Raw genomic sequence first — 9455 nt, 5'->3', positions numbered from 1 at the left:
CATTCTGGTTCCTATAAAGAAAGACAAAAGCTTGGTGCAAACAGGTTTCTTAACTAGGGCTTCCTGTTCCCTCAACATCCCTTTAACAGGTCACAAACAAATAAAGGCCCCAGCACTCCAACCAAGGTTCTGTAGGTGGAGAAACTGCCCAAGGAAAGCTGTGAAATATCTCCATCAGTGCTCCTGAGGAATGAAGGCTGAGACCAAAGGCCCAAACAGAAGCCAGGTTCTGTTTAAACTGGGCCCACACCCAAATCCAAAGAGAAATTTATTTCAGCGTTTGGAAATTTTTAGAAAGGAGAAAAGAAAAGGGGGGGAGGGGAGGAAAGAAGACCATGGCCAACTATCTGTGATATAAATGAATTCATGCTTCAAGAATAGGTTGAGTATGACTTCTCAAAGGAGGGAGACAAGAGTTGGCTGGCTGGAGAGGCCAGGGCATGTGGGTAGATGGATTTTTGCAGCCTGAAGCACCCTCCTCCTTCCTCCCTGTCTCAGGGTGTGTGTGGAGTCCCATCTGGGCTCAGGCCTTCCCTTTCACGGCAAGGCCCCTGGAAGGTGGAAGGATGCGGTCGTTCTTTCCTCTCTGGGCCTGAGTGATTTGGACTCTTGCTGTCGTCCAGAGGAGCTTAGTATCCTTGACTGGAGATCTATTTGCAGCGTTTGATTTTTCCATCTTGGATGTGCTCCCTCCATCCACTCCGAGGGCTCTGTCTGACCTTTTGGATAAAGAAGGTCGCATTTCCCACCAAGAGCCCCTGCTGCAAAAACCAGAAGGAGCCTGTACCCTTTCACCTCTAGGTGGGCTGTGCTCTGAGGAAAGGGAGAGAACGGGAGAACTTAATCGCCCTAAAAAGCAGGCCTAGGCCCTCCAATCCTTTGGGCCGTGCAGGTAACACTGGGGCAAGGGTCCGTCTGATTGGGTCAGGGCTGGGGTGGGGGGTGGGGTAGAGGTGTTTCTTGCACAAAACTCAGGACTGAGGCTGCTAGGCCTGAGCTCCTATACCAATGACATTTTTTTTTGCACTTTTATTCATTTTTCTACTTTGGTCTCTCTACTTCTATACCGTTTTTTATTAAAACAGGTTCCAAGGCCGGGTAAGGAACGAAAAAAGGTGGCCTTTTGACCTGAAACACACCCAAGCACAACTCACTCACACCCGCCAGCCTCGCCCCTCCCCCCTTCCCCGTCAGTGCACTGGGCACTCACTTGGGTTCCAGGCGCCGTGCCAAGAGCGCACGGGCACCCTGCATGGCACACTGGCTGAAGTTCCTGAAAGAAGTGGCGGGGGTGGGGTAAGGAAGGAGGGGTGGGCGGCAGTGCAGGCAGCCGACTGCTGGCGGAGCGCACAAGTTCTGTGCTCAACTTCGCCGCTCTTAAAGAGACCCGGGATCCCTCTGGAGAGGCCCTCGGGAGCTGGCGGCAGGGCTGGGAGAGGCGTGGGTAAGCTGGTCTGCGCGGAGTGCGGGCGGTGGGACACGAGGGCGCGGCAGGAGGAGGGCGCGAGGGTGCCCCCCGGCCAGCCCAGCGCTAGGAGAAAGTCAGCCCTGAGCAGCTGTGACTTCACCTATTAGCCCCGATGTCTTTCGGAGGAGCCTGGTGGAGTTAAACAGCCCACAATGGGCGCTCTGGGGCGCCTCCAGCCTGACCTCCACCGGGTTTAATAGTTTCATAGGAACGTCATTAAATCAATTACTTAGTGAGCACATCATCATTTATTTGTAATTAGCAGCGAGGAGCGCGTTCTCTCCCCCAGCCCGCGGCCCGGGTCCCAGCGGGGTTGGCGAGTTGTGCAAGCACTTTTGTTTGCTTGAGTGTTGACTCCCGGCATTATTCGGCCGGGGTAATCTTTACATCTTAATCTAGCATTCAGGGGGCGAAGGGAAAACAAACAGGGCGCAGGCCGGAGGCCAGCCCTGCATTCCCAGCCTTGTCCCATAATTTGCAGGATGCGCGGGCCACACTTCTGCAGCCTCCTCTCCTCTCCCAGGGCGCAGGAAGAGGAAGGAGGCAGACCAGGGGAACCCGGGAGGAAAGTGGCCACGGGAGAGGAGAACCAGAGGCCTGCAAAGCGAGTCCAAAAGGAAATCGGCCGGACTTGTGCACGTGTGCGGGCGGAGCTGGAGGGGGAACCCGTGCGTGTGCGCACATGTGCTTGTGAGTGTGCGGGCAGGTTGTGCGTGGCATTCTATGCAACTGGGCACAGAGAGGTGGGGCTGTGAGTCGGAGCCAGAGGTCCCGGCCTGGCAGTGCTTGGAGACAGCTCGCTGGGTGTCGCCGTAGCAAAAGTGTTATGATTTAGAGGCTGCAGCCCCAGATGCAGCTTGGTCACGGCTTCCAAATGAAGTGGGGGTAAGGTTAGCGAAGACAGAGGATGCCATGAAAGTCAGGCCAGAACCTGCGCGTGCGAAGAGACGCAAGGATCGGCCCAGTGAGGAGTCGTGTTTCCTTTCACTACACACACAGCAACTCCGGCCGTCTAAGCAGTTCCGGCTGCTAGAGCCAGGATGGTGAGCGACACACCCCTGCATCCTTGCTGCAGTCCAGCACTCGGATCCAAGTTGGATCTCTCAACTTCTGTAGAGGATTCCAGCTCAGTAAACGGAGGAGGCCCCGGGAGCCAGGGGTCATTGACAAAGTGTGAATACCCAGAGTTAGGGAAAGGCCCCTAGACACACACACCTTTATCCCTACACCTATCTGGAAGAGGGCTTCCAGAAGACATGGTGGCCAGTGGCCCCTGGGCATCTTTCTGGCCAGTTATCTAGGTACTTTCCTTGGGTACGTGAGTTTTCTGGATTTCTATGCTAGTGGACCGGTTCCTCTAGGATGCTGTGTGGGGGATAGCTGTTGTCTTGACAGGCATATTTCAGAATTTGGAGAGCTGTTACTCTGATGGACTCCAGGACAGCCTAGGCTTCAAGGTGACCGGGGTCATTCTGAAGCAGGGGTACAGAAGAGTGAGTGTACTCTGGGCCTTTCTGCTCTGCTAGCTGTCTGGGTAGACACGTGTGTGAGACCGTTAATACTCTCGGCACAATGACTCGTCTTGATAGAGACCCTGTCAAGGGCCAATAACAAGGTTTGGGCTCCTAGGCGGCTCCTCTCTCAGCTTCCTCTCCTGGCTTTCCCTCCTTTCCTCCGGTTTCATACTTCTGTTCCTCTTACCAATCTTATTTTTTCTTTTCTTTTCAAAGTTGACTCAGATCATGCTGTTCGCTGCCTCAGACCCTCTGGAATTCTTTGCCTGCTGGACACAGCATGAGCAAAGGCCAGGGGGCTGCTGGGATCCTGTTTCAAATGGGCTTTCCTCCAGCCTCCCTGGATGGCTGAGACTTACTGGGTTGTTGGACTGCTGAGGACCAACCTGCTATCTGGGAACCCAGCTCAACCTGGGAAACGGAAGTCCACCAGCTGTCAGTCATCTGGAAGAAGCAGGTTTTAAAATAGAAGCTTGTTTTCACTTTGCAGGCTTCTCTACTCAGATGGGTCTAGGCCTAAGTACTGTGGCCAGACTTCCAGATTTACCAGGAAAGATAAGTGGGCAGCAAAATGGGACTTTCTTGAAACTCCCTAGGACTCCAACATGGCAACACAAAGTCTCCAAGTACGTTGTGCATACTTCTGCTCCAGTGTGTGAAAAATGTTGGAGTATAAAATATACATATCAAGTTACACACACACACACAGCATATGTGAGTCAAATTGTTGGGGTAGTAAGATCAGGAGTTCAAGGGTAGCTGGTACTAGCTGAAACCTTGTCTCTAAAAATAAGAATAAAAAAATAAAGGAGAAGGTTATTCTGTACAGCCTAGGCTGACCTTAAATTAGAGATCTTCCTATATCAGGCACCCAAGAGCTGAGACTGTGACCCCCTGGAAACATTTATATATATAATGCATTTTATGTTCATTTGGTGTTTTGCCTGCATGTATGTCGTGTGAGAGTGTCAAAAGCCCTGAAACTGGAGTTACAGACAGGTGTGAACTGCCATGTGGTTGCTGGGAATTGAACCCAGGTCCTCTGGAAGAGCAGTCAGTGCTCTTAACTGTTGAGGCATCTCTCCAGCAGCACCCCCCGACACACACCTTTTTAAAGATTAGGTTTCATGTATTCCAGGTTGGCCTCAAACTGACCATGTTAGGGAAACATTAAACTTACGATTCTTTGCCTTCAGACATCCACAAACACTTCTGCTTTATTAGGCCCTGGGGATTGAATTTAGGACTTCATGCATGGAAGGCAAGGATGATGATGATGATTCTCTTTCCCTCCTCTTCCTCCTCTTCCTCTTCCTCCTCCTCCTCCTCCTCTTCTTCCTCCTCTTCTTCCTCCTCCTCCTTCTCCTCCTCCTCCTTCTCCTCCTCCTCCTCTTCTTCTTCTTCTTCTTCTCCTCCTTCTTCTTCTTCGTCATCTTCATCTCTTCCTTCTCTTCCTCTTCCTCCTCTTCCTCCTCCTCCTCCTTCTTCTTCCTCCTCTTTTTGGTTTTTCAAGACAGGGTTTCTCTCTGTAGCTTTGGAGCCTGTTCTGGAACTTGCTCTATAGACCAGGCTGACCTCAAACTCACCCAGGTCTACCTGCTTCTGCCTCTCAAGTGCTGGGATCAAAGATGTGTGCCACCACTGCCCAGCACTGCCCAGAAAATAAGGCAAGGATTCTAATGTCAAAGCTACAAACCAGCTCCAAGAAACTGTTTGTTTTTTGTTTATTTCGTTTGTTTATTTATTTTTTTGTTGTTTAATTCTAACCTTGCAGAAGAGCAGGGCCCACACATTCTGGATCTGACTAGATTTAGGATAGCCTTGAATGAAGCAGGACTGAAAAAGACTACATCTAAAATTAAATTAAATTAAAATGTAATTCACCCTTAGTTTGTCTTTCTACTCTCCACCCCCTCTCCAGCCTCCTACGCTGTTTAATAAAGCAGCATCCTTTGGAGAAAGGAAGGCAAATCTGGGAAGCATTTTACAAGCTGGCAGGGAATTTGGTGCAGTGGTTGGTTTAGAAAATTTGATGCTGCCTGTGAGGTTTCCTTGGTGACAGTCACATTGTAAATCTCTCTTTGGGATCCAAGTCCTACAGTGTCGAACTTGTGGTCCAGCTCTCTTCTGTGACAGTCTAGTCTGACTCCACTTTTATGGGGCAACCCTGTGCTGTCCCACTGAGTGGCCCCATCAGTGGGAGCCTGGTGAGCACTTTTCAGTCCTTCCCTCTCATTTCCCTTGGGTCCTTGCCATTGGGTCCCTCGGTCTCCAAGCAATGAGGTATCATACTGACGGACTGCCACTTCTTCCAGAGGCTTATAGTCTCCAGCTTTGGATCTCCTCCTCCTGCCTAGTGGAGTAAAGCTGGTACTGACATCTTTTAAAGATCAAAGCCAGGCCAACACTTGTGTAACTGGACCCTGAAGTATCAGTGGTTCCCTACTTAAACCTGAGGGGAGGAATGAGAATGGCTCCAGGAAAGCATTTCTGGGAGGCAGTGAGGCAGGAGATAAGCAGCTGCGGGAAAACCTCTATTCTTGAGCTGAGGCTATCTCTCCTTCCCTCCCTGCTCTCCCTCCCACTGCAGGCATCAACACTAGGCCCTTTATAAATCTTTTATATTTATTCTAAGAAAGCAGTGGAGTGGTCCAGATACTTTGGAAATGTCTTCAAAGAGCTCAGGGTCCTCCCTTCTGCAAGGAGACTGCACTATGTGTGCTCAACACCCTCCTCCCACTGAGTGAAGCAGCAAAGTTGGGAAAACACATCATAAAAAGGGTCATTCTTGGTTCCTTAAATTATGTTTGCGATTGCAATGAGGTTTTATTTATTCACTAAGACTTCATTTCTGTCTTTATTTCTGTGTATTTGTGTGGTGGGGTTATGTGCACCTGAGTGCAGATGCTCTCAGAGGTCACAGGCAACAGATCTCCCTAGAACTGGAATTACACACTGTGTGTGTGTGTAAATAAATATACATTAGCACTTACTTGTTTGTTGTGTGTGAACCTGTATCTAGACACACGTGCCATAGTGTGGGGAGATCAGAGGACAATTTGTTTTACTTCCATTGTGTGGGTTCTGGGGCTCAAGCTCGGGTCATCAGGTACCTCCTGAGTTATTTCACCAGCTCCTGAAATTAGGTTTTAATGTGATGGTTTCTGTGGACCACATGAATCCATTTCAGTTAAGTTCTCTTGTGTAGTTCAATAGTGTTGAATATATTCACAGGGGTTTGAGCTCATCACCATCCTCTATATTAGCAACTTTTCTGTTAGAGGCAGGGTTATACTCTATAGCTCAGATTGGCATTGAACTTCGGATCTCTGTCCTTCTGCCTCTAGAGTGTTCAGTTACAGGCCTGTGCTACCACACCTGGCTTAAACAGTGATGGGGATTGAACCCAACTTCATGCATGCTATGCAGATGCCACTAACTGAGCTATCACCCTCAGCTCCCTCAGCAGCTTCTTCATATTTTGGCTGAATCACTGCAGTTTTGAAAGAGTGGTCCCCACTACCATCCTACTTTCTGTCTGAGTTTCACGCCTCTGGGGAGCTGATACAATGTGTCTCCTTTCTGGAGGGAGCTGATATAATGTGTCTCCTTTCTGGAGGGAGCTCACACAATGCGTCTCCTTTCTGGAGAGAGCTCATACAATGTGTCTCCTTTCTCCTCTGGCTTATTTCACTTAACACAATGCCCTCTCCTCATCTATGTTAAAGCACACATCAGCACATTGATCTTTTCAAAGAATTTTTCTTTAAAATTTTGTTTTGTGTGTGAACATAGGTTTGTATATGATCATAGGGTGTGTGTGAGCATAGGGTGTGTGTGAGCACAGGGTTGTGTGTGAGCATAGGGGTGTGTGTGAGCATGGGGTGTGTGTGAGCATGGGGTGTGTGTGAGCATAGGTTTGTATATGATCATAGGGTGTGTGTGAGCATAGGGTGTGTGTGAGCACAGGGTTGTGTGTGAGCATAGGGGTGTGTGTGAGCATAGGGTGTGTGTGAGCATAGGGTGTGTGTGAGCATAGGGGTGTGTGTGAGCATAGGGTGTGTGTGATCATAGGGTGTGTGTGATCATAGGGGGGTGTGTGAGCATAGGTTGTGTGTGAGCATGGGGTGTGTGTGAGCATAGGCTTATATATGAGCTAAGGCATGTGAGAGGAGGTCAGAGGACAACCTGAGGAACTCAGTTTTCTTTATTCATTCCAGTAGGTCCTGGGGATCAAATCAAGACGTCAGGCTTAGCAACATGGACCTTTACCTTGTGAGCCATCTGCTTTTGGCTGTTGATGTTGTTATTAATGACTAAATAGTCTTCCATCACATAGATATCATCACATTGTTGTTCATTACAGTGCCAGGATTAAAGATGTGTGCCAACACACCTGGCTGATATTTATATTCTTGACAGGCACGCCCCTCAAAGTGCTCTACCTTGGTTTGTTTGTTTTGTTTTGTTTTGTTTTATAAAAGTAGATAGTGACATAGGAACACAAGTACCTAAAAGTACAACCAAGTAAGCTTGCAGCATTATGCTGCCCAAAGTGGAAACAGCCCAAGTACTCTAACCAAAAGAACAATAGAGACAGATGGATTTCTGTGAGTTTGAGGACAGCCTAGATGGTGAGTTCCAGGACAGCCAGGGCTACATAGGGAAACACTGTCTCAGATAGATAGATAGATAGATAGATAGATAGATAGATAGATAGATAGATAGATGATGGATAGATAGATAGATAAACACTGTCTTGATGATAGATAGATAGATAGATAGATAGATAGATAGATAGATAGGTAGGTAGATAGATAGATAGATAGATAGATGATAGATAGATAAACACTGTCTTGATAGATAGATAGATGATAGGTAGATAGATGATAGATAGGTAGATAAATAGATATAGATAGATGATAGGTAGGTAGATAGATGGATGGATAGATAGATGATAGGTAGATAGATGAATAGATAGCGAGAAAGATAGGTGATAGATGGATAGATAGATGGTAGATGGATAAAGATAGATCGATAGATAGACACAGTCTCAGATAGATAGATGATAGGTAGATAGATGATAGATGGATAGATAGAGATGGAGATAGATAGATAGATAGGAAGGAAGGAAGAAAGGAAGAAAGGAAGGGAAAAGAATTTAAGTAGTATGTAAGTACCAGATTTCTCACTTGGATCTGCTTTTCCCAGGTCAGCAAGTGCAGCTAGAATTCAAAGGTGGGCAAAACACCATCTTCCAGTCCTGTGGCAATCCCATCTTCGTGTGTATGAATGAAAGTGTGTGTGTGTATGTGTGTGTGTGTGTCCAGACCTACCAGCCTCTCTGCTTTAGAGATAATATTAACACATTAATATTATCAATGGCAGGCAGCATGTTAGCCATTAGGGATTTATGAAAACATCTGAAGCAAGTCGTTTCGGAGCTTTGTTTTATGGTAGTTTGACGTTTTATGACAGGTTCTTTTGCCAACAAAATGAGTGCATAAGAATCATACGCAGCTCCCTAGATGGAGACTGCTGCCCTGTCTGCCCTGTGAATTTGCGTTCCAGATTTCTGGAGACATATCTGTGATTTGCAGACAACTATTGACCCTTTGCTGCTGCCCACTCCCTTGTCTTCCCTCTTTCCTTCCCCTTCTGACTTCCCATGTTTCCTTTTGTTGTTGTTTGTTGTTGGTTTAAAACAGGGGCTCTATAGCCCAAGATGACTTGACCTTCACTGTGTGGCCCAGACAGGTCTCAAACTTGTGATCATTCTCCTGCCTCACTCTCTGGAGTGCTGGGATTATAATGGACTACCAAGTCCATCTTAATAGTGAGCATTCGTGGGCACAAATTCTCTGCTTTGGGATGAAGTAGTTTGAACCTTCTCTAGAAGAAGCTCAAGAACAGGTCACTGGAAGAAGGGAAATGTGTGAGCCCCAGCAACCTCGTGACTGGCTAGCTCTTGCTTCAAACATGCGCTCACTCTACACCGTGACTCCTGCCCCCCATCCACCAAGGAAGGCGGGGAGCCACAGTGGTTTACAGGGAAGAACACTTCCATTGACTTGCTTGACTGGGATTTGTGTAGCCTCCCCAAGTGTTCACCTCTGGGACCTGAGATGGTTTTGGAAAGTTTCCTCTTAACCTTCTCAGGAAGCAGGGTTTGTAATATTTCACGGCAGCTGTTTAGTATTTCCCTACCTAGTTATTAAACAGAAAGGGAGTAAATTAAAACGGCAAAGTAAAATGAAATAAAAGGCGTCTTTTCTTTCTGTAAAGAGACAGCACCTAATTAAGAAATACTTGAATCCCACAAAAATGCAGACTCTGAGGGGTGACATAAAACCTCTCCTTTTTAAATCAGAAACAAAACCCAGAAAATTAGGGACAGACCCAAGAGGTAGTCCTTTAAAACAAAAAGCTCCCTCGCCTTGGGACTTCTGACTTTTATTCCTTTTTCCCTCTTC

At 47.5% G+C, this 9455-nt stretch overlaps 1 long non-coding RNA gene across 2 annotated transcripts in view; it reads left to right on the top strand.

The window, feature by feature from the left end:
• The first annotated feature begins 1386 nt into the window (after positions 1-1386).
• The window catches only part of LOC142835935 (uncharacterized), a 94481-nt gene continuing 86412 nt past the window's right edge, over positions 1387-9455 (top strand). Inside the window, exon 1 of one of the 2 annotated variants that reach the window (XR_012907958.1) lies at positions 1387-1444. This is a non-coding gene — a long non-coding RNA (uncharacterized LOC142835935). The remainder of the gene's footprint in view (positions 1445-9455) is intronic. The other variant, XR_012907961.1, reaches the window with a different exon arrangement.

Source organism: Microtus pennsylvanicus, chromosome 15, assembly GCF_037038515.1.
Source record: "Microtus pennsylvanicus isolate mMicPen1 chromosome 15, mMicPen1.hap1, whole genome shotgun sequence".
Taxonomy (NCBI): Eukaryota; Metazoa; Chordata; class Mammalia; order Rodentia; family Cricetidae; genus Microtus; species Microtus pennsylvanicus.
The sequence above is the reverse complement of the archived record's forward strand: the minus strand, read 5'-3'. Positions and strand labels throughout refer to the sequence as shown.